The following is a 24,883-nucleotide window of genomic DNA, read 5'->3' on the forward strand; positions in this document are numbered from 1 at the left end:
ATGAGAATAGTTCTGCTCAGCTTGTCTGCTATCACGTTGGAGCTCCCTGGGATGTGCACTGCTGTGAGAAAGCCATTGGAAGAAATCGCCCAATTGCCATACTCTGAGGGCTTTTCAACACAATGGGTAAGATTTGGCTCCCCCTTGTTTATATACCAGACAACCAACATGTTGTCCATTTGAACTGCCTCTGTCCCTAGAGGGACGACATCCTGGAAATACTTGCAATGCTAACAGCACTGCCCTCATCTCTACAACACTGATGAGCAAGTTGGCCTCCAGTTGGGACCATGTGTCTTGAACTGTCCTTCACAGATAATGCCCCCTCACCCTATCTGGGAAGTATCTGTGGTCACTATGGCTTGGGGCTGGGGAAGATTTGAAAGGACATCCCAAGAGAATATGATCAGAGTGGAGCCATCATATAAGATCCTGTTTGTAGCGATTGGTAATTACGATCAAGTAAGACATAGGCTGGAGTACCGCAGACCACTGGGAAGCAAGTACCATTGCAAGATTCTCATGTGATATCTTGCTAAGGGGGCAAGAATGACTGACGCTGCCATGGAGCCTAATGCTTTCATGACTAGTCTTGCTGGGGCACTCTTGTTTCATAGAATTTGTCTTACATGGGATCTGATGCATTTTAGTCTTTCTGGGGTAAGTTAGGCAACTCCTGTAACACTGTCTAAATGGGCTCCGATGAATTAGCTGAGAAGGTTGTAAGCTTGACTTTTCGAAATGTATTGTTATGCCTAAAGATGCACAAAGCTGAAGAGTGTAATATCTTGCCCATTCTAACTGGTGGTAGCAGTAAGGAGCCAGTCATTGAGGTATGGAAAATCTTGCAGTCTGAGATGACCTGCTACCACTGCTATGCATTTGGTAAACACCCTGGGGGCTGTTGTGAGTCCAAAGGGCAGTGCACTGAATTGGAAATGACTGGTTCGCAGCTAGAAGCACAGAAACCTCCTGGAGCTTTTGTCCATTTTTATATGGTAATATGCGTCCTGGAGGTCTACAGAGCACATCCAATCACCTTTTTCCAAGAATGGAAGTACAGACTATACCGAGACCATCCAAAATTTGGTTTGTTGTCTTGCCTTGTTGAACTGGCCAAGATCCAAGATGGGTCTCCAGTCGCCTGTGTTTTTGAGTACTAAAAAGAACCTTGAGTAAAACCTGGATCCTGTTTGGTCTGGTGGGACTTTGTGGATGACTCTCTTGTTTAGCAGTTTTTGAATTTCTAAGACTGCTGCTTCCCTGTGACTGGGTGGAACATCTGGGAGTTTTTTCTGGGTTACTGGGGGTAAAGATAGTGGAATTTTGTAACCTCTGGATATTATTCCTTGGACCCATTTACCCGTAGTTAAAATTTTCCAGGCAGACTGATGCAGTGAAAGTCGACCCTCGATTGCCTTCACAGAAGGGCAATCGGTTCCCTGTTCAGGGGTACTGATAGGAAGTAGCAGAGAAAGATTCTCTGGGCCCCTGGTTTTGAAGTCCATTCCTGCCTCTGGGGTGGCATCTGCCATTACTTCCCCCTCTGCCCTGGGGAAAGTCTTTGCCTCATGAATCTTGGAAAGGCCCTTTGGATTTTTTAAACCATAGTCTCCCACTTCTCTGGTTCCTAGAGTAAGGTCTCTGAAGATTGATATAACATACGCCTATGGCAGAAAGGGTCTTGCCATCTTCTTTGCATCTTTCTAAAGTGTCTTTTACCTTGGGACCAAAAAGAGTAGCTCTGTCAAACAGAGCGTTGACGAATGATGATTTAAATGGCTCCACAAAGTCACACAAGAGCAACCAGGAGTGCCTCCTAAAGGCTATGCTGAACTCGCTGCTCTAGTTGACCCTTCAGCTGCATGAGCAATCGGTCTCATGGACAAGTTAGAAATTGCATCAAGGGTTGCCAGCTGAGAGGAAACTTTATCCCGAACCCATTCAGCCAGTGCTCCTGAGAGTGTATCTGAGAGCTCCTTAATCAGATCCCTCTGTAATCTTGTAAAGTGCACCATATAATTTAAGGACCTGAAAGCGAAGGTTGTTGAAGCATAAATGAGATTCCCAAATCTATCCAGAGTCCTAGACTCCTTGTTAGGAGGATGGATAGTCGGACTTTCCTCAGCAAGTTCCTTCTTCGTGGATGCCACTATCACCATGTCATCAACGGGTATACCTTTGGACCAGTTTGGCTCATCCTTAGGGCCTGATAGGATATGATCAGGACTCCTGGGGATCAACTGGACAGAGTTGGGCATCTTGCATGCCCGCTGAGCGATCAATTTAATAAGATTGTCAGTGGGCAGGCAGAGAGATCCAAGAAGTAGAGGGCTGGGCACAAAAAGCCTCCAGGTATACCAACTCTGAGGAAGGTTAGATGCAAGACCAGTCACCCCTCTGTTTCAGGATTTCAAAGATGTCCCCAAAGGAATCATCATCAGGGGGTGACCTGGGGGAACCGTCCTCTTCATTAAAAACAGTACCTTCTGTGAAAGACTCATCTGGGGAGTCTAAGTGCTTCCTTTTGCACTTCTTTGCAGGTACTTCCTCATGGGGATGATTTGAGGAAGTATCTGAAGAGAAAACCACAACAGTGGGTCTGTCCTGGGAATTTTGTGCCCTCTGTCCTGGGGAAGAGATGGATGGTAGCTCAGGTCGAGGAGATGGAAAAACTTGTCCTAACAGGGATGGCAAAGACTGCGAGTTGACAATGGACAAAGCCTTCTAAATCATCCGGAAGGCCGGCCCCCCAAAGAGGGATGGGAGTCTGGAACCGAAATAGACTCCTTTGGAACTGGGGTCATATCTCGCATTGAGGAGGCAACCCCCAAAACAGAAGCCTGGGTCAATCCTACAAAGGTCGAAGCATCTAGGGATATGGATGGCTCAGAAGATAAGGAAACCAGTTCATGCATCTCAGATCAGACCAGAGAGTATTGAACCAAGGAGACTTCTGGTACCAAAGTACCAGGGGAACTCAAAGTAACTCTCGGTGCCGGAAACAAAGTTGCTGTTGGAAATGAGGCAATCAGTGCCGACACTGTAGGAACCGAGGGCTCCAAGGTCTCAACTGGAGTTGGAGGAGGAATTTGCAGTGTCATAGCAGAAGAGGTTCCAAGGTCGGGTTGGCAGGTAACAGAGGACAATCCCCTTACCACTAGGAGCTGATCCCCCAGTCTCATGATTTTGGCCTCTGAGAGAGACTTAGTGGATTGAACCAATGCTGTAGATGGATACCTAGGAGGTTTGACTTCAAGGAAGGGGCTAGGTGGTCTGCCCTTAAAAGGATCAACGGAAGCAGAGTACCTAGATCTAGGTACCAAGATCAGTTCAGGTTTCTCTGGTGCCAGTGGAGTCGAAGAACCCAATGTTGGCTCTGAAGATTCAAGAGTTTTGGTGTCAAGTCCTGATTTTGGTGTCGAGGAAGTGGTCAGCACTGAGGAATGTTTTGTTGCCTTATTAGTCGGTACCGAAGTACTGGGCACTGAAGAAGGATGTTTTCTGGAAGAGGCTGAAGAAGAACTGGCTTCAGTTTTTGACTCAGAAATGGCCTCTTAAAAATATGTTTTTAAACATCCTTTCAGTATTAACTTATTCTTACGTTCAAAGAGAGTTCTCGAGCAGAACCCATGACACACTGAGCAACTCTCTTGCAAGTGAACTTTGCCTAGACAGTACACACACAAAATATGTGCGTCTGAATTAGGCATTTTGCCCTGACATTTTTGACATCTCTTGAAACCTGAGGTGCCGTTAGATTTAACTGGTGAGTTGACTTTTTCTGCCATATCCACAATAACACACAGTCATACAGTGAGAGAAGAAAAGATATTTTTTTTTTGGATAGAAAGAACAAAAGAATGGAAGGAGACACTGGCTATGGTATTAAGAGAAATACCTCAAAAGGTAAAAAGAGGAAAAAAGGAAGTACCAGCAATGGTACTTTGACAGGAAACTACCAGCAATAGAGAAGGAATAAGAATTAAGAGCACTCGCACACACACTAAGGTATAAAAAGCAGAAAGAAGAGGAGCCTATAAAAAGTAAACTCATTAATTAGAAAAAGTTTGAAGTAAAATTATAAAGTAACTCACAATAACGTAGCAAAAGCTCAAGAGCAGTAGAAGCAAGTCTGACATACGAAGCGGCAAACGAGATCTGAGGTAATGTAGGGAGAAGAATTATGGCTGAAACCCTAGATCAAGAGTTTGAAGGGCACAAGCTGAGGTGAACATCCGAGTCAGTTCCGCGGCTCAGAATTGAGCCCACTGTCAAGGACTGAGTGAAGACTTGACAACATCAGATCTATAGTTATTCACTTTTGGCATTATGTAACATCTGAATGCTCAGCAGAATGCTCAACAACAACAAAGCTATTGTGGATGTGTTACTAGCCTCCTTGAAGTCTTTACTCTGACTCCATCCAAAAGAAAGTGCACCATGTGACACTTAACTTCTTCTAGATAGTTTTTAGCACAGTTAAATATGTACACTTCATATGGTACACCATCAGGGGCACTAAATAACGTAACTGCCAAGAGATGAATGGGCAGCTCCAGTGTCAGTGACTGCTGGTAGGTGATGATGAATACTCATCTTTCTTGAAGAAAAATACTAAAGAGGATGACTTTATTTCAGATATGGACCCTAACAATGTGTGCCTTGGTCAGTTTCATTAATATGTGTGCATGTGGGGGGGGGAGCAAGAGCAGAGTCATGGCTTAAGGATAATCACGACTTTCCAAATGATCCTTATGAATGGAGTATCTGCCAATAACCAGAAATAGAAATAAAACCCATAGGATACTGAGCATTCCTGTACTCTTTTAATGATACACCTGGATGGGAAAAACAAAACCATCACGTTGAGTCACCCCTCATCAAATTGTAAATACAGAAAATGAACCCTGTATCTGGCAGGAACAATGAAGACTCCAACGTAAAAAATACAAAGGATTTAATAAATATGTTAGCGCTTTCATGGCACCACAAAGCCGCTTCATCAGACAACTCAGAAAACAGCAATTTCATTAATATATCTTACTATAGCCTAGCACAAAGCACATCAATTAAATGCAATTAATATTTAAAGCAATATAACAAAAAATCACACAAAGACATAAAATACATAAAAAATGTCACTATATAATGTACTAAATTAATATCAAAATATATCTAACTAAAATGCATTCTACCTTAATAACAAAATCTAGTACAAACCATGTATGAAAAACAGTCATTAATGAATTAATAACTGATCTAAAAAATAAAAACTTTCATACATTAAAAAATCACTTAAGCAACTGCATAAACATAGCAACAAACCCTTATGACATAATTCAGTGCTTCAAACGCCTAGCCTTAAGCAGTGGTTTAAGAGGGACACTATCATTTAGACCCATGGCCTGATGTGCACCTAACCTAAGGATCCACTCCAGTTCTACCACCTCAGTGCGGTTCACCAACCCCCCCCCCCCACCACGTATGTGCGGACATAACACCTGTAAGACTTGAAATAAGGAGGAGTGTGATGAATCTGTCTGTAATACATGTTTCGCCAGGGCACTATAATCACGTCCTTTGCAAATATAGTTTAAATGATCCCTAATTCTCTCCTTAAGACTTCTATTAGTTTTGCCCACATAAAACTGGAAGTAGCATTGGCAGAGGGCTAAATAAACAACATCTCTGGTGTTACAACTAGCACTTGTCTTAATACTCCATAAGTGACCCGTCACAGGATGCCTAAAAAATCTGGATTCATCAATATATTGACAGTAGTTACAATTCTTACACTTAGATGTAGCATCAATACTGGGAGGGAATGGAACTCTAACTTTAGGATAACACAACCATTGTTTTAAATTCCTTTTATTTATAGGTTCATAGGTTCATACTAGGCTATCTGCCCTAGGGCATTTATAAGCCTAGCCAGAATGTGTTTGGCTTTCGCCGCCCATTTTAAATTTATTTTGCTATGCCCTTTTTCGAGGTTAGTATACTGTGCCTCTGTCTAACAGTGACACAGAAGTGATACCCGGGGTAAACCTACGATCTCCCATCCACTCATCAAGATTCCTCTTGAAGAGAGTCAATGAGGGACTCTGCCTAACCTGGACTGGGATTTTATTCCAGAGTGAAGAGAGCCTCTGGGTTATGAATCTGTCCCTCCAGCATGTCCTATTTATTTCAGTGCTGAGGTTCAAGTCTCTCGAGCGTAGCTCGATGGGATTTGGATTTTCTGAGGTGCAGCATGTCCATTAATTCCGGGTTGGACATGGCTTTATACGTCAGGCACAGATCGCCTCTGAACAGGCGGTATGCCACTGAGTAGAGCTGGAGTTTCTTTAACCGGGCAGCATATGGCATCTGTTTGAGTCCTTTGATCCTCTTGGTGAGGTACTTTTGGGGTCTTTCCAGTTGCTGCAGGTGTCTGGTAAGGTACATCCCAAAAGGGGCAGTGTACTCAATTATGGGCCTGATGAGGGATGAGTAAAGAGGCACGATGACCTCCCCTGATCTAGATGTGAATCCCTTCATGATTAAGTAGGCTATATAAAATGTTTTTCTAACCACTTTGGCCACGTGGTTGTCAAATGAGAGATTGCTATCAACTTGGGTCCCCAGGTCCCTAATTACTTCTTCTGTACTTAATGGATTACCACCTATGTGGTAATTTGTGGGCACTTTGTTTTTGCCAAAAGGGATGACTATACACTTTTGGCATTTAGCTTGAGGCCATGGCTCTGGCACCAGTTGTCTGTTTCTATGAGGCCCTTTTGGAGGATGCTTGTGTCGGCTGGAGAGTCGATTATGGCGCCCAGTTTGCAGTCATCTGCGAACTTGGTCAGCCACAGTCCTTCCGTGTTGGCCTGTACCTCCGAGAAATATATACCGAACAACAGAGGTCCCAGGACTGAGCCTTGTGGGACACCACTTGTAACTGGTTTGGAGTCTGACATGGCTCCAGCAATTCTAACCATGTGGGTTCTGTCCTTGAGCCAGTTTGCCACCCATCTAGTGACATAGGGGTTTATATTTAAGCTGGTGAGCTTATCTATAATGCCCGAGTGGGGTATTGTATCGAAGGCTTTTGCGAGGTCCAGGTAGGCTGTGTGGACCAGCTTCCCCTCGTCAATGGCCTTGGTGACTGTTTCAAAGAAATCGACCAGGTTTAAGAGGCAGGATCTGCCCTTAACAAAGCCGAACTGGGTAGGATCCAGTGTCTGTAGGTCCCCAATATCTTTATTTATGAGGTCCATGATGATCCTTTCCATAGCTTTGCAGACCAAGCTAGTCAGGCTTATGGGGCGATAGTTTCCAGGATCCGTTGAGGCACCACCTTTGTAGAGAGGGACCACTGTTACTGTACGCCACTCTTTGGGTACATATCCTGTAGTAAGGCTGAGATTGAACAGTAGTTTTATATTTGGGTTTAGCTCTTCTTGGAGTTCATGTAGGACGCAGCCCGGGACACCGTCTGGTCCCATTGATGCTGTGTTTTTAGCTTTGGAGAGGACGGCTCTTACCTGAGCATCTGAGATGTCAGAGGGGCAGCACTCTGCTGGGATAGATATTTGCCCTTTTGGTGGGGAGGGGGGGAGAAGTTTGCGCTGAACCTGTCAGCTAGGATGTTGGCAATGTCTGTGGGTTTGGTGTATTTTTTGTCATTTTGGACTAATTCTGAGCATATCTGGGAATTACCACCCAGGTTCCTAACATAACTAAAGAAAGCCTTGTGATTATCCTTAGTGTCCTGTGCAATTTTTCTCTCGAAGCTGGCCTTAAACAATTTTATGAGTGCCCGTAGTTTTTGCTAATACTGATCAGTGATGCCTTCCCTTTTTGGGATTTTGCTCTATCATTTAGTAGCTTCCTCCTTCTATTGTATAGTTTGTTTATGGCTGGGGTCCACCAGACAGGATGTCTGCCTTTGGAGGATTGGGTCTTGGTTTTATTTGGGATCGCATGATCCATGCATTCCTGAAGGTGTTCATAGAATGCGTTTATAAAGGATTTTGCGGTCTGGGCCGTATTTTCCACAGACCCGGGGGCTTTGAAGGATTCCACCTTGGTTTTGAGGAGTGTGAAATTTGCTTTAGAGAAGTTTTTCACTGTGGTTTTCTGGGCAGGGGGTGGGGTCGGGATGTGAATATCCAGTGAGATTAGTTTATGGTCTGATCTTACCAGTTGGTGATGATCAGGTCCAGTATGTTTTCCCCTCTTGTGGGAGTGGTAACAAGTTGTTCCATAGCATTTGAGTTTATAAATTCTAGGAACCTTTGGGCTAGGGTGTTGGAGCTAGAGTAATGCTCCCAGTCTATGTTTGGGTAGTTGAAGTCGCCCAAAATAATGGTGTTTGGAGAGACCTTCATATTTTCCAGTGTTCTCAGGAAGGCCGAGTGGGGTTCCTGGGTTTGGGAGGGTGGTCTGTAGCAGGCTATAAACTGGAAGGCAGTTTTACCCACTGTTAGTTGCACATGGATAGTCTCTGATGCTTCGTGCTTTGCCACCAACCTGGAGGTGTGGGCATCTTTGATGAATATCGATACTCCCCCTCCTTTTGTGGTTCGGTCCAAGTTTTGGGATCGAAAAGCATGGTATGAGGTATAACCTGGTAGTGCTGGGGTGCTCTCGGGAGCTCTGAACCAGGTTTCTGTTACTGCACAGATATCGATGTTCTCCATGCTAAGGAGAGTTTTGAGTGCGTGCATCTTGAGGTTTAGACTTCTGGCGTTGAGTAGCATTACTCTTAGTTTCTTATCCCTTGTGATACCTATGGAGGTGGGTTTGTCTTTTGAGCCTTGCCTAAAAAAGGCACTATGGGGGTAGCAAGAGCCTTTGCCAATATCTGAAAGCCCAGGGGTGACAGGTGCAAGCCGTCCCTAGCGAAGCATCATGGCTTGTCGAGCATATCATCCCAAGCTGACAGGCATTGGATCCCCTTTGAATGACACCAGTACTTAAGCCAATTGTTGAAATTGATCATCTTGTCTTCATATTTTGGCATCATTCTTGGTGAGGGTAAGATGCTACTCATGGTCAGGATCATACCGGCCTGGGCTACATGCTCAGAGAGCTCCTCTATGTCTCTTTTCATGTAGTCCAGGGAGGTACGTCTCAGGTCATTCACACCAGCATGGACAATGACTGAGTCATATTTGTACTTGCCTTGGAGTGACCTGAGTGCTTGTGGTATGTGGCGGATCCTAGCGCCCGACAAGCTGCTCACTGTGACCCTCTCCTTGTTCAGCCTGGTGAGCGGGACATCAGTTTGCCTGACGATAGAGTCACCTATTACAAGTGTATCAGGTGTGTTGTTTAGTCTTAAGGGCTGTAACTGTTCAGCACACTGGCTTTGTAAGATATGTGTTGCACGTGTTTTGTTTTGGGGTAGCGGTTGCTTGGGTGTCTGCTTTGGAGATCTCTGCTGCTTAGGCAGATCTTTATTTAGAGCTTCCGAGTATGTTTTATTGTAAACAAATCTAGGACCATCCTTCAAGACACCTGAAAACCTATTGTCTACCTCCAGGATATGCCAGTTATTCCTAACAATTCCTTTCACATCCATCACTCCTTGTGCATATGTTAGTTTATTGTTAATATGTTTCTTTATTATGGCCACTGACACAAGTGGAATTAACTTCTACCAGTGTCTAGAGAAACTAATGTTATAAAACTCTGCATGCTCAGTGCCCTCTTACTTTAGCTGGAATACAGATCATTTTTTGGAGTGCCAGATACATTAACATTACTGGACAGAAGGGCAACTTAACATTCCCATGACTTTTGCAGTTTAAGTAATACTCTACCCATTGCTTTCTTCTCCACATAGTATGTTCTCCAACATTGCTTAAAGTTTTGTGACCTTCAGATACTACTCTGTACAGATCATTTTTTCAAAACTGAGCTTCTGTACGTCTTTCAAATGAGGCAGGCAAAGACATTAGCTGATACAGCATCTGAACAATTAAGCAACCATCTGTCAATAACTGAATATCTTGTTGCAAAAAATGTTAACATGGCATTACCAAAGCAAAATAAACAAATAACTTGGAATCACAGATTTGACTGTTGTGATATTCATGGGGTGCTTTCCCAAAATGGCCATGATGAAAGCTTCTGGTTAAAATACGTATAACTACATAAGTTAAAATGGTGTACTTGTCAAATCTGATGCAAACAACAGATACACAGCTATTCAACAGAGAGGTAATAACCTCCTTTTTTCTGGATGCAATCCCTTTCCTTATGAGATGAACCAAGTAAAAGCTTATCTGTCCATTGCCGCTACATGATAGTCGAATATGAAATTGCTGTCAACCTGTGTACCCAGGTCTGCCACCACAGGTTGTGTACTTAGGGGGGATGCGGTTGATGTGGTAAACAGTAGGAACAGTATTTTTGCTGAATGGTATGAGAATACATTTTTTGCGTTTAACTTAAGGCCATGACTTTGGAACCAGTCATTTGTTGCCGTTACCCTCTTGTAGTATGTTAACATCATTTGGGGAGTTAATAACAGCACCCAACTTATAGTCGTCTGCAAACTTGGTCAGCCACAGTACTTTTGTATTTGCGTGGACCTCTGAGCAGTTGATGCCAAACAGCAGGGGTCCCAAGACAGATCCCTGGGGGACACAACTACGGACAGGTCTGCTGTCAGAGGTAGAGACACCTGTTTTGACTTGAGGATCCTATAGGTGAGCCAGTTGGCCACCCACCTGATGAGATATAGATTTATGCCAAGTTGTGTTAGCGTTTCGATGATGCCCGAGTGGGGGATTGTGTCAAAGGCTTTGGCCAAGTCAAGGTAAGTTGTATGTACTGACTTGCCCTCATCCAGGGCCTTGGTGACAGTCTTAAAAATGTCAACCAGGTTCAACAGGCAAGATATGCCCTTGACAAATCCGAACTGGGTGGGGTCAAGTGCTTGGAGATTGCCTATGTCCTTGTTTATGAGGTCCATAATAATATGCTCCATGGCTTTACAGATCAGACCTGTCAAGCTAATGGGGCAATAGTTTCCAGGGTCAGCAGTGGCACCACCTTTGTGCAAGGGGATGACAATGGCAGTTCTCCACTTTGCAGGAATGAAGACTGTACTTAGGCTATGGTCGAACAGGATGCTCAATGGTGAGGCTAGTTCTTGCTGGAAATGGTCCAGAATACAGCGTGGGATACTATTAGGTCCCATGGAAGCTGTGTTCTTTGCCTTGGAGAGGGCCTTTAACACTTGATCTATGGAGATGTGAGGTGCAGAACAAGTATCGGGGATTTCAAATGGGCCTTTGGGGAGGGACACAGGAGTGAAGTCTGCTCTGAACCTATTCATTAGCAGGTTGGCTAAGTCAACAGGATCAGTGTAGGTGGTACTGTTAAGAACTAATCTAGAACAAACCTGGGCTTTGACATGGAGGTTCCTGAAGTAATTGAAAAAGGCTTTGTGGTTACCCTTTGTTTCGGAGGCTAGTTTTGATTCATAATTGACTTTGGAGGTTTTCACTAGTGATCTAATCTCCTTGTTGAGGCGGAGGAGGGAGTTTTTCCAACTGGGAATTTGTGCCTTTTTACCCTTGGACAACAGTTTCTTCCATTGGTTGTAAAGCCTATTGATAGAGGATATCCACCAGACAGGTTTATGTTTCCCTGAGGAGCATGTTTTAGTTCTGTTGGGTATGGCTGACTCCATGCAGTTGTACAGGTGCTTGTATACTGGACTGGGGTTCTGTTCAGCATAGTTGTCTGCATCCTATGATAGGGGCAGTGGTGTGAAGCTACTGATACCCTCCCTTAGGTTGTAATCAGCTTTTGAGAAGTTTTTAGCCTGGTTATGGTTGGGAAGGGTGGACAGGATAGTAATTTCAAATGAGACAGACTGATGGTCTGATCTCACCAGGGAAGTACTTACTATGGGGGTGGTACAGCTGTTGCCCATGTTGGTGAGAACCAAGTCTAGAATGTTCTCTCTCCTTGTGGGGGATGAGACAAGCTGGTCTGGTGCATTAGAACTGATCAAGTCAAGGAATCATTGCATGAGTGCATTAGAGTAGGAATAGATCACCCAGTCTATGTTCAGGTAGTTGAAGTCACCAAGGATCTGGGTGTTAGGGGGTACCTTGATGGAGTCAAGAAGGTCCAGGTAAGAGGAGTGGGTGTCCTGAGTCATAAAGGGGGGCCTATAGTTGGGTATAACTTGGATGGGCATCCTGCCAATTGTCAGTTGCACCTAGAGTAGTTCTAGTGGATTATGGTGGCAAACCAGTCTGGAGGTGTGTTTGTCTTTAATGAAAATAGAGACTCCACCACCCTTAGTTTCTCAGCCTCATTTTCGAGTAGGAATGTGTAAATGCGGTATAGCCTGGTAAGGCAGGGGTGCTCTCCGCAGCCTTGAACAAAATTTCCGTGACTGCACAAATGTCAGCATCTTCCAGTGCAAGGAAAGCCTTCAGTGAGTACATTTTCAGGTTAAAGCTCCTAATGTCAAACAGCATGACCTTCAATTTGCTTTCTGACAGATCTTTTATATTGGAAGATTTGTCTTTGGGATACTGCCTAAAAAGGCATAATGGGGCAGGCAAGGGAAGTGGCCAGAATCCTGAATCCCAGGGGTGTCAAATGGAGGCCATCCCTGGCAAAGCATCAAGGCCTGTCAAGCATGTCATTCCAGGCAGACAGATACCTCTTGGAATGACACTAGAAACTAAGCCAATTGTTGAAGTCAATTATTTTTTGTTAGTACTGTGGTATCATTCTTGGTAAAGGTAGGATGCTGTGGCCAGGGTTGAACTGCTTTAGCAGTTTATGTGTAATATAAGCTATAGAAAGCAGTTTGCAATAATTTTAGGAGAAATAGCAATTTTTTTTGTCCTCATGTACACAAGAATTTTTTTTAAACTCCTCAACCTAAAGTTGAGGTGGGCAGCAGATCAGGAAATGGCACAGAGTGCCAGAATAGCAAACTATGGTTCTGTTCTGTTACAACTTACTAGTCTTCAAAAAGCTTGTCCGCCATAACTACTGATTATTATTTTAACATGACTGCTAGGGGTCTACTCAAAGCTTCTTTTATTCTGTGTGGAAAGGCAGCAGGCAAGGTGTCTGTATTTTTTTTTTTAATTTTACCTGTGGCAGCATTTATTATGTCTGTAATTATATAAGGGATGTTGATGGTTGTCTTTATAGTACTCTCACATTTTTTTTGCTCACTGTGATGTCTACGCAAAATTATTCTGCAAGTATATTTGCCATGCCATGTGGCTAGTCAAATCATTTTAATGATAGCATGTTACATTTACAATGTTTCACGTTTCAATTTTCTGATGTTATGCCACCAATTAATATGTGACGCCTGGGCACTGTCCCAGAAATCAAGGAGCCTCAATCCTCACCACTAACACCAGTGAGGGGCGTCCATATAGGGAAAGTATAATAAATACACACTCAGTAATGTACAATTTCCCTTAACAGCACACAGAAATCACACTCAGTCTGGGGCTGGTCTCTCTTTCTCTCCACGTCCCCAATAAGACTTCCCACTGGCACAGCTATAGGACCCAGATCTCAGCCTAGTGGGCAAGCTAAAACCTCCAGCACCCTCTCTGTCCAACCAGTGCTTTGTGACCCTGCCCAAGTAGCTGACACACACACACTTTGAGATAAGAGTCATATACAACCACACAGACACTCCTGGGGAAGGCTGGCACAGGTTCTCCAGCTGTGCCCCTTTTACCCACACTATATGTTAGAAATCACTGCCACAACCCAGCTAATATTTATCAGATACTCAAAGGCCCTTATGAAGGGTGTCCAGTTATTACTGTGCAATATTGTTATCCAAATGGTAAGTGTGACTGAACAGTCAAGGTTTATTAGAGTGACTTGATACACTATCACTATATACATGCAATGTACTCTTAGAGCTTTAATTATCTCTACACAAAACAGCCACAGTTGAAAATTTTAAAAATATTTAATAATAAATAATAAAAACACAAGACAATACTTCTTACTACACAGTGCTAGTCATGAGTTCACAGATCACAGAGAAATACTTTAAATAATACTGTAGAAAAAGACTTAGTCAAATCTTCCTAATTCCTACCTATTTCTAAGAGAAAACACAGTTATAAATAATTTACATTTAGAGCAAGACAGTGCTTGTGATGTTGAATGTTCTCAAGACAAAATGCTCTGAGCTCTCTGATTCTCTCTCTTTAAATTGATAACACAGAGCTGCTTCACATGACATCATTCTTCACACTTCTCTGGTGTTCCCAGGCTAACAGAAACTACATTTACATTCTTTACACCTGGTCAGAAACCAGAGCAATAAAGCACATTTATACATGCAAATTCTAGCCATTAACTCTGGTCTTAAAACAATAGGCAGCATGCTTCCCTCTAGACATATCGTCTCTGAATTTTAACATCAAAGACAGTCATGATATGCTTGACGTAGCTTTCTTACATTTTTGCAGTTCAATATCCAATGCAGTCTTTTCACATTTAAGAGAACAAGCCCGTGGCTTACATTAATATTTACAAATGACAGAATTATCTACAAAATTCTACCTGGCTAGGCTGGCAGCCTTCACCTATCTTCACACATCTCCTCCCTGGAGAACTAAGGCTAGTTTTTCAAGTAACCCTTGAGAAATGTTGCTTAAGAGGGTTAGGTCTATCTGAGTATACCTTACCCCATTCCCTGTCTTGAGAGCCCATCTTCCTTGGCACTGCTAATCCCACTGCGATGTTGCACTGACATATCATATGCTTGTAACCCTAGGCTCCATCTTAGCAATTTGGCATTTTGCTGGCTGGCTCTGTTCCTCTTTGTCAGGTCTGTGAGGGGGCAGCTATGGTAATATAACTGGGGACAAACTTTCTGTAGTACTCTGCTGTCCCTAAGAATGCCCTCACCTGCTTTTTGGTAACAAGTGCAGGCCATGCCTGAATGGCTTCCACTTTAGCAGGTTCTGACCTGATCTTATCACTCCCCACTCTATGTCCCAGGTAGGAGACCTCTGCCATACCACCTGCCATTTGATTGGCTTAATGGTCAACCCTGCCCTCTGTAGTCTGCCCAGCACCTCCCTGACATGTTGAAGGTGCTCTTACCAGGAGTGGCTGTAGATGGCCATATCATCTAGGTACGCAACGGCAAACCCTCCTGCTCCTGCTAGGATATGATTTACCAGCCTCTGGAAAGTTGCTGGGGCATTTTTCATCCCAAAGGGCATCTTTGTGAACTCGTACAAGCCAAAAGGAGTCACAAGGCTGACTTCTCTCTAGCAGTGGGAGTCAAAGGCACCTGCTCGTAACCCTTGGTATGATCGATGGTTGTAAGATACTTAGCCCCACCCAGCTGCTCTAGGCCCTCATTTGTCCTAGGCATAGGGTAAGCATCTAACTCTGTATGACTATTTAATTTCCAGTAGTCCACACAGAACCTGGTGCTGCCATCCTTCTTTGGCACCAGCACCACTGGGGAGGTCCAGGGACTGTTGGACTCTTGAAACACCCCTAGTTCCAACATCTCCTGCATCTCCTCCCTCGGTCTGTTTGACTCTGTCAGGCACCCTATAAGGGGCCTACCTAATAGGCCTTTGGGGTCCTGTATCCACCTGGTGCTGCACCAGGTGGGTGCACCCTGGTTTCCCAGTGAACATTTCCCCAAACCCCTGTAACACTGCTCGGATTTCTTGAACTTGGGTAAGAGAGAGCTTCTGGGACATTGCTACCCTTTCCACTGAGGTGTCAGTCCGAGCCTCACTGAGGAGATCAGTCACCAAATCTCCCTCAGACTCCTCCTGCAATCCACTGCAAATGCTCAGCACAAGGGCCTCCCTATCATGGTAAGGTTTCATCATGTTAACATAGTACAATATGTGCCCCTACCCTCTGCCTAGCAGTTATACCATGTAGCTGACATCACTTACCTTTCTTACCACCTTGGAGGGTCCCTCCCAAGCTGCTTGCAGCTTGTTGTGTCTGACAGGAATGAGAACCATTATCTGCTGCCCTGCAGCCACTCTCTAGCTCAAACATTCCTATAATACCACCCCTTTTTCTGTTGTTGGGCTTCTGCCAGGTTCTGCTGGGCCAAGCCCATGAGTTCCCTCAGCCTTGTCCTGAGGTTTAGGACATATGCCACAACAGACTCCTTGTGAGATTCACACTCACCTTCCCACTCATCTCAAATTAAATCTAGAGGTCCCCTCACCCTATGCCCATACAGCAACTCAAAGGGGGGAAAAACCTGTGGATTCCTGGGGAATATAAGCAAACAACAGATGGGGCAAATATTTGTCCCGCTCCATCTTAAACTGGTCTGCAAATGCCTGTAGCATGGACCTGATTGTAGAGTTTAACCTCTCAACAAGACCATTACTTTGGAGATGTTAGGGGGGTGGGCTTCATATGCTTCACCCCACAGGACTTCCACAGACAAGCCAGCAGGTCTGGCATGAAATTGGCATCTCTGTCAGTCAGTATTTCCTTTGGGAAACCTACCCTCCTGAAAATCTCTAACAAAGCATTTGCCACCTTTTCTGCCTCAATGGAGGACAGTGCAACTGCCTCAGGGTATCGTGTACCATAATCCACTACCACTAGGATATACTTTTTCCCTGTGGAACTTGGGGTACTCAGAGGCCCACAATATCCATAGCTACCCTCTGAAATAGCTCCTCCAGCACAGGTAAAGGCATCAAAGGAGGTCTCACCTTGTCTCCTGCCTTGCCTAACTTTTGGCACTGCTCACAGGTCGTGCAGTATCCTGTTACAGCTCTGGAAATTTCAGGCCAATAGAAATTCTGCATTATATGTCTCTTGCTACATTTTATGCCCATATGACCTGCAAAAGGAATATCATGAGCTATGGCTAGAAGCGTCAAACGGTAGGCTCTAGGCAATACAAATGTCTGTACTCTCTCACCTTCTAACCCTCCCTCAGGGGTCCACTCTCTATACAGTACACTTTGTCCCAGTATACAGATTCCCCCTTCCCTTGAGAATCAGGAGTCTCACTAGCTACCTGCCTCAGGCCTTGCAATGTAGGGTCTGAGACCCGAGCCTGTCTCAACTCTCTCTTTGTAACCCTTCCCAGCTCCCCTTCCACAGGAAGTATGGCATCCTCTGACAGTGGTGCCTCACTGTCAGCCTGGGTACTACTACTCACCTCTACCTTTGCAGTCACTCTGTCCAACGGAACATCAGTACTCACAAGCAGCTGTGGTTCACCTTCAGTCTCACTGCTACAGGGTAGCTTCCTCCCTGAAGTAACCACCTCACCAGTCCTGGCTGCAAGTATGCAGTCTCTCTGGGTCTCCCTCCAGGCTACCACACCCACATGCTTGTCTCCTATCTTGACTGCGTGTAACTGCATAAGCACATGGTACTGCTCATCCAAATCCTTCCCTATCAGGACATCTGCATGATGGTAGTTCGGTACCTTTGTTGTCTCAAGACAACCTACTATTGGCATTTTGTCTTTCCCAGTTACTGGCTCTCTCACTTTTTGTTCCCCACCTTGCCTCCGTGGACATCTGTATGCCACATGACCCCACTGGTTGCATTTAAAATACTTAACCCTAGGTCCTAGACGTAAACCTGGACTAGTGGCTTCCCCCGCTACTGGCAGATTCTGTTGGGGCAGTCTGTGCTGCCCACCATAGATTCCTTTAGACCCATGAGCAGTACTGGGGGACCCTTTCCTGTGCAGAGATGCCCTGCTTGCTAGGTATAGGTCTCCCTTCTTCCCCAACTCATCTGAAGTAGCACATTGTCTACCAGCTAACCAGATCCTCATGTCCTCAGGCAAAGTGCTAAGGGCTTGTTCCCCTCACCAAAAGGTCTACCAGCCCTTCAAAGTGGTGACCTGACATCCACTCACCCACCTATGAAAATAAGTACTCAGTTCAGCAACATATTCACACAAATGTTCATCTGCCTTGCGTCTTAAGCTCATGAAACTATTTTCTATATGTTTCAGGTGTTAGCTTAAAACATTCTAACAAATGATTTTTAACAGCAGTATAATCAAAATATTCACAATCAGCAAGTTTAGACAACACAGTTACAGCTTTACCATGGAGTAAGGGGGGTCAGAAACCATACCCAGAGCCTTTGGTCAACATCATACTGTTTACATACCCTCTCAAACATATGAATGAAACTATCAAAATCATCCCCCTCTTTAAACTGCAGAAGAAATTTACTGACCTTTTGTGCTTCTGGGGTCCAGTTACTCCCTTCCGCATTACCTCCATGACTCTGGGGAAGAGTCAGCATCTCCTTCTCATGCTGCTTCTCCATTTCCTCAGCTTCCAGGTGTAGCAGTTTCTCATTCTCTTCAGCCTGCAGACATCTCAGTCTCTCAGCTCCTTCTACTTCCAAATGCCTGGCCGCCAACTCAAGTCTCTTTAACTCCAGATGGATTTTTAAGTCCTCTGCAGAAAAGTTGAGCTGTCCATTCTCTGAAAGTGGTACATCTCTACTGCAAGCCTGATCGTCCTCCTGGTTGCTGTTTTCTGATGCAGCTGTGACCAAGGCTGTAATCAGGTCTGCCTTAGTCAGGTTTCTATGCATCAGTCCCCTAGCCTGGCACATCTTAGCCAGCTGGCCCCTTGTCAGCTTTCCGTAATCCTCTGCTGACATGCTGCCTGCTCTCCCTGACTAACTAAGCTAACAAAAGAAATAAAACAATTGTGATCTGAACTCTTTTCACTGTGTGGCTGATTTAGAGTACAAAAACACATTCAGTGATCACTGTACACAAGCTACAGGAATTCACTCTATCCACACCACTACAAGTCAATTAGTATTTGCCAACCAATTAATATGTGGTGTGGATCGCCCACCACTGCCAAACAATTAATATGTGACAGTCAAGGCTTATTAGAATGACTTGATATAGTATCACTATATACATGCAATGTACTCTTAGAGCTTAAATTATCTCTACACAAAACAGCCACAGTTGAAAGGTTTAAAAATATTTAATAATAAATAATAAAAACACAAGATAATACTTCTTACTACACAGTGCTAGTCAAGAGTTCAGAGATCACAGAGAAATACTTAAAATAATACCGTAAAAAAGTTCTAACATCAACACACAAAAACACTTAGTCTAATCTTCCTAATTCCTAGCTATTTCTAAGAGAAAACACAGTTATAAATAACTTACATCTACAGCAAGACAGTGATGGTGATGTTGGATGTTCTCAAGACAAAATGCTCTGAGCTCTCTGATTCTCTCTTTAAAATGATAACACAGAGCTGCTTGACATGACATCATTCTTCACACTTCTCTGGTGTTCCCAGGCTAACAGAAACTACATTTACATTCTTTACACATGGTCAGAAACCAGAGCAATAAATGACATTTATACATGCAAATTCTAGATATTAACTCTGGTCTTAAAACAATAGCCAAGATGCCTCCCTCTAGACATATTGGCTCCGAATTTTAATATCAAAGACGGTCATGTAATGCTTGACTTAGCTTTCTTACAGCAGAGTGCATTGTTGTTACGTTTCTGCAGTTCAATATCCAATGCAGTCTTTTCACATTTAAGAGAACAAGCCTGTGGCTTACATTAATATTTACAAATGACAGAATTATCTACAAAATTCTCTCTGGCTAGGCTGGCAGCCTTCACCTATCTTTACATAATTAAAGAATACTTTATTATTGTTTTCAACATTTGAGACCACAGCATTGTTACAGCTGGAAAATATAGAAAAAAGTAGTTTCTGTACTTCATTAAATCGAGATATGCTTTTTTAACTAGTGTAATTTTTGACATCTACATAGTAACTTGTTTCCTGCTGTGCATCATCAGTTTTCTGATTCTAGCAAACGGCTTTTTTATTTTATTTACTTTTAAATTTGTTTCTTAAGAATTTGTTGTTATAAATGCAGATGGCATTAATCCCAAGCAGGTATATGGCTTACTGAGAAAAGGATCCCAGTAAATTTTCCAAAGTATGGCATTCCCTGCATGACAGTTTCCATTATTAAAGTCTATGAAGGATGATTTATTTATGAATGAGTCTGATTTTACTCATAAGTTAAAGATGATGGTCATGATCTTGTTAAATACAGAGGGTATAATCATGGGAGTGAATCAGAATGATATTAGGTAAATTATTTATATATTTTTTCATTTTTCTTTCCCCCTTAAGTATCTTGCCTGATGGCTGATCCAAGACTTGTCAGCATGATATGTAAGATACTGTGGTCTCTACTTGGATTTCATACTATTTTTCCAGTTTTTTTTAACATTAACATAACCAATAAACATTTGTGCATATTGACTGGTTATTCAGTAATCTACAAAGTCAAAGTCCAGGTAGTCAAAACTTCCCACAATAAGGATTGCATTTTCTTTGATTTTTACATCTAGGAGTTTTGTTAGAAAATCCTTATGATCTGTGAATCATCAGACAAATGAAATGGAAAGAATGATGTTAGTTTTTACAGATAATATTAAAAAGTCAGGAAAGGAAAGATTTTTTTCTTGGTCATAATGAACATTAGAATCATGTCAAATGTTGGCAGAGGGGTACCCCAGTACAACCGTTAGTGAAAGCTTTTAAAAACTGCCAACAAAATTATAAAAATCAAAAATGATTCAAATAGCATGCAAACTGAAAGAAAAATAAAGCAGACAGTACATACACAAAAGATTGTAAGACAACTGCCAGTACTACAGCCAGAAAACATAAATCAGTCCAGACATGGTGCCTGCTCCTGCTAATGACTCTAAGAACCACAAACGTGCTCAGGTCATATTTTAACAGAACTATATGCCGACAGAGATATGAAAATATTAAAGGTCTCTTAACAAGTGGACTAGCAATAGAAGAAAAGAAGGAGAAGCAGATGATTTTCTAGATCAAAGCAAAAATTCCGGAGTCTCTGATGAGTAAATTAGAAAAAAGTGAAGAAACAGAACTTTCTAACAATCAATTCCATGGTGTAGAAGGGTAAAGCTCTGGCTTGCTAATCCTGGGGGATGCTTTTGCTTGACACACTGGTGGCATCTAATGAAAGCACTAGGTATCCACCTACTGGAGTTCTGGACCAGCTAATTTCACACTGCCATTACTGAATTCACACTGTGCAGCCAAGGGGAAATTATTATGTGGAGGCAAGCTTACCTTAGGAAGGCAGTGGCAGTGGGTTGAGAGGAACCAGTGAGGAGGGGTGGGATGGACAGTAGGTTACCACCACCAAACTAGCAAAATGGCTTTTCCCTACTATGACACTTGATGGGGAACAAAGGGCTAACAGGTATTCTTGGACAGGTTGGAATGGTCCATGATATTTTGCCTAGTTGAAGAATAACAAATTCTTGTTCCACTTTGAAAAACTGGGCCTTATGGGTGAATGTAGAGGAGCCACTGGACAATGTGCTGAGTAGAAGCAATAAAAAGTTCAGTCTTTTGCTGACTGTACCACTAGTGCTTGCACAAACCTCAGCAACGCCCTGACAGTATTATGCAGGCCTCAACTCTTCGGCTTATGCTCCCATTTCTACCCAGAAGTCTAATAATGTTCATCATTAACTGAAATCATCTTTTTTACAGCAGCACCAATAAATATGAAAGGTGAATTTAGACACAAACTAAAAGTGAAGGGAACTTAAAGACATCTTACTGATACTGCACAGAAAAAAAAAGACGAAAATGACTGTGTTACAGTTGTGTGGATAATGACAATGAAATAACTAAAATTTGAATGGGCACCGTACTTGTATTATACTATTCAAGACATGAGCAACAACACACTGCTGTGACTACAGTTGAGCCCAAATGAGCACTGTTAAGGTAAAACTGTGGGTGCTGCCAACTAGATGAATATTATTATTATTTAAGCTGCACTTCACAAAACTATGCAAGTAACAGAGAAGGTGTGAGATGTAAACATATTAGAGCCAGCACTTCTATTAAATAAGCATGTTATTTTTAATATGTAGCAGATTTTTTTGTCTTTCAGCTTTTCCCGTCTAGGGGTCGCCACAGTGGAACTCCGGTCCGCTCATGACTGGCAGTGGATTTTACGGTGCCGAGTTGCCGTGTGTGTATATATATATATATATATATATATATATATATATATATATAAAATATATGCATATTATATGTATATCTGCATATATATATATACATATATATATATATATATATATATATATATATATATATATATATGTATATATGCAAATATATATATATATATATATATATATATATATGCAAATATATATATATATATATGCATATAGTAGCAGATCACACAAGACAAATCTTTGTTCAACACACAAATTTTCAGGACAATGTATATTTAAACAAAACTCCTTACCTTTTCAGTTTCTACTGTATGGCTGAAATGTTCTCCTTTGTCACTTAATGTGAATACGTGAGCTAAACAAGGTCGCAGTAGTTTTCTACCCAGAAACTTCTCTGTACCAAGTACTTCTTGCTTAGGTTCTGAACGTTCCTTTAGAACAACTTTCTGGCTGAAATGTGTATTCAATATTACTGGGCTTCTTGCACTTTTGAAAACAAGTTTTTGCCTAGAAGAAATGAAAACATGCCACTGTAAATATGAACCAAAAAATGCAATCTATACTACTTTTTAATGTCAGTAGACAGTTTTCAGTAATTTCACTGGAACTGTCTAATCTGACACCTAAATTAGACACATGCCAATCATGAGTGGAAAATTTACAACTTTGCACTTTCTGGTAACATAAATTAGCATGACACAAAATTAGGGCCCATAAAAGCATCCTGCCAGCCATTTGTACAAAAATAATGAGATGTTTTTTATGTGCAAATGTCCATTAGAGTTTCATTGCATCTTGCTAAAATAATAATTTGATAACTTTATTTTATTTTTAGTAGTACAATATATGGTACACTGTTTGGACCAATACCCATGCAGAAGGGAGGCAATTTTCAGATTTTTACATCTGATGGTAATTATACAACAGCGCAACTCTCTATTCAGTCAGAATCATAGCCATCCAGTAGTAGCTCATGACAATTGCTGCAGAACTGCAGCCCCTACACTTTTTGTTTTATTAGTCAAAATAGTTGAATTTTCCAATTAAATAGTTGACTTTTCCACTTTCAATGGTCAGAATTGTCCAGCAGTGTACTGCATGCATGGAGTTCTGAATAAAAACACAGCTGGCTTGCACAACTCCTAACTGTGTTATGATACTATTAGAAGCTGGTTTCCTAAAGCAAGTGACTTACTAGTTAATGGCAGACAATGTGTAAAAGAGTAGGTTGTAAGGAACAAAATAACACCAAGGTCTGCTTGACAAGGATGCGCTACAGTAGAGATATTAACAACTGTTTCTCATTTATTATGCATAGTTTCATATTTGAACTAGTATTTTCATAACTGAGTGAGCTGTATGTTACTGAACAGTACAGTGTGAAATATCATGGTGGGAGACACACCTGCTTACCAACAACTGACAGTTTAAGTTTGGCTGCAGATATGATGTGTCTGGTTTGTATACTTTCCAAAACATGAAAATCAGTTTATGAAATATCTAGAGAAAAATAAAAGCGGACATTTCATCCGTTTTAGTACATTGCTGTGGTACTCCAAAGATTTTCAATGTATTGATGTTTATCGTTGCAAATAACAGTTTCTACTTAAAAACTATGTTTGTACTTTCTACAGTTGGCCAAGACGATGTTTGAATTCAACCAGTGCCATCCAAATATCTTACAATGTATATATGACAAGTGTGGTTTGAATCCTACCCAGCTAACCACATACTTATGGAATGATGGTGTTCCCTGCCACCGCATATGAAGAAAAGGTCCTAGCTGGACCAGAGGGATGGTCTCTCGAGTTATACCACTAGTATCCAACAAGCAAAAATAAAAGAAAGGCAGTGTAAGCAAGTCCAACTCAATAATCAATTCACAAAAAGCAATCTGACCCTAACAGGAGAAAGGGAAAATGCTCTGCTGGCCTGGGTATGAACTTTCAATATCCACTCCCAGATTAGACGCACATATTTCACAGGGAAGGTTAGCAGAATTCTCCATTTCCCTACAGCATTCTGTCATCACCCTGCAAAACTAGGGACTTCTAGTTACCTGTTAAATATGAAACCAAACAACTCTAATATCTTCAGTAGTAGGATGCCCAACAATCGAGTTAAGTGGAAATGGGAGCCACAACCTGTTAACCAGTGGTTAATGATAATCCTCCTCTCTGTTAATAAATAACCACAATAAATACATAGTAAAAAGACAAGCTACAAAGGCTTAAAAAGTGAATAAAGGAACTATCGTTAGCTTAAAAGTACTCAATCCTTACTGTTATAAATTCCTAGAAGATAATATGTATAAATTGCAGATAGCAAACTTGCAGGGAAATGGTCACCTCAATATCTATCAATTAATGTGAAGACAGGATAAAGACAAGTGGCAAATATTTATACACATGTCAGGTCCTCGGCTGTATTCATCACAAATTATTGTGTCACTTTCTTTTGCAGAAACCATTACATCAACATATTTAAGGTGCTGGCTTTCCCACAGCACAAGGAATTAAGCCAGTTCTGCCACCTCGGCACCTGTAAAAGACAAGGGCTTAATTAAACCAGCCCACAATAACAAACTATTAAAACACAGGATGTCAAAATACATGTCTTAATTGCCTGCATTTTAATGTTTGTTTCTTTTCACAGTTCTAGCCAGCTACTTCTCTGAAGTGGGCTGTGATTACATTTTATGACCTACTAGCCCAAGAGATGCAAGAGGTTATAATGTCAAACAGATTCATGCTTTCCCATAACTTTCATCCCATTTTACAAGAGAAAAGGTCAAAAAA

General features: G+C 42.2%; 1 protein-coding gene across 1 annotated transcript in view; it reads right to left on the reverse strand.

The window, feature by feature from the left end:
- The window catches only part of SPIDR (scaffold protein involved in DNA repair), a 1,727,376-nt gene extending 1,704,783 nt beyond the window's left edge, over nucleotides 1–22,593 (reverse strand). The window contains exon 1 of the mRNA XM_044065230.1: nucleotides 22,379–22,593. The gene's annotated coding sequence lies outside the window, so the exon portion shown is untranslated. The remainder of the gene's footprint in view (nucleotides 1–22,378) is intronic.
- Nucleotides 22,594–24,883: the final 2,290 nt, after the last annotated feature.

This window comes from Protopterus annectens, chromosome 3.part0, assembly GCF_019279795.1.
Source record: "Protopterus annectens isolate FY-2018-M chromosome 3.part0, PAN1.0, whole genome shotgun sequence".
Classification (NCBI taxonomy): Eukaryota; Metazoa; Chordata; order Ceratodontiformes; family Protopteridae; genus Protopterus; species Protopterus annectens.